Source organism: Olea europaea, unplaced genomic scaffold (genome assembly GCF_002742605.1).
Source record: "Olea europaea var. sylvestris unplaced genomic scaffold, O_europaea_v1 scaffold67, whole genome shotgun sequence".
Classification (NCBI taxonomy): domain Eukaryota; kingdom Viridiplantae; phylum Streptophyta; class Magnoliopsida; order Lamiales; family Oleaceae; genus Olea; species Olea europaea.
Window position 1 is genome coordinate 836,774 of NW_019265079.1, and position 301 is coordinate 837,074.

Here is a 301-nt window from a genome sequence, read left to right on the forward strand (position 1 = left end):
GCCATACGATATGGAGCCTTTGAAATGGGTGTTGCTCCTGGTATAAAATCAATGGTAAACTCTACTTATCTGTCTGGTGGTACACCTAGAAGGTCTTCTGGAAACACATCTTTATAGGGTCGAACTATTGGAACATCCTCAATTGACAACTTATCTTGTTTAATATCAGTAATCGACACTAGAAATCTTTGATCTAATTCCTTTCTCGGCATCCCTTCAACCTGGGTTGTTGACACTATACCAGACGAGCTATTTACCTCAGTTCCCACAAAACGGTACTCTTCCTCGCCCGGTCTTCGAA

General features: G+C 41.9%; 1 protein-coding gene across 1 annotated transcript in view; it reads right to left on the minus strand.

The window, feature by feature from the left end:
* Positions 1 to 301, minus strand: part of LOC111390278 — a gene marked incomplete at its 3' end in the record, with an annotated part of 3,877 nt that overhangs the window by 2,530 nt on the left and 1,046 nt on the right. The window lies entirely within an intron of this gene.